This window comes from Apaloderma vittatum, unplaced genomic scaffold, assembly GCF_000703405.1.
Source record: "Apaloderma vittatum isolate BGI_N311 unplaced genomic scaffold, ASM70340v1 scaffold38950, whole genome shotgun sequence".
NCBI lineage: Eukaryota > Metazoa > Chordata > Aves > Trogoniformes > Trogonidae > Apaloderma > Apaloderma vittatum.
Window position 1 is genome coordinate 417 of NW_009693568.1, and position 456 is coordinate 872.

The window sequence follows — 456 nt, forward strand, 5'->3', positions numbered from 1 at the left end:
CCCCCCCCCCTTCCCCCCCCCCCGCCCCCGACCCGGTGCGGGTTTCAGCCCCTGCCCCATTCACCGCAGCACCTTTAGAGCAGCTGGCTGCACCGATTCTCTCTTTAAAAAGGCTCCAGCAAACAAACAAAAAATTAAAGCCGCACAAATAGATCAGGATGCCCTCCTGCTCCATTCCCTCCCTGCCTGGACAAAGCCTCATCACAGCCTCCCGCCCACTGCGGCCCCGGCACCTCTTCCAACTCGCGGCGCTGCTGTCAGGGGACTGTAACTAACCCCGCACCCGGCTGCCGGCATTAGCGTTCGGGCAGAAGAAAAGATCAAAAGGGGCCCCTGGCAGAAGAAAGGCTCCTGATTATTTTCCTACAGCAGGAGCGACAAGGAAACACGGAGCCTGATAGGGTCCCCTTCTCCATTCCCAGAGCAGCAGAGGGGCGGGCAGGTGCCCTCCACCCT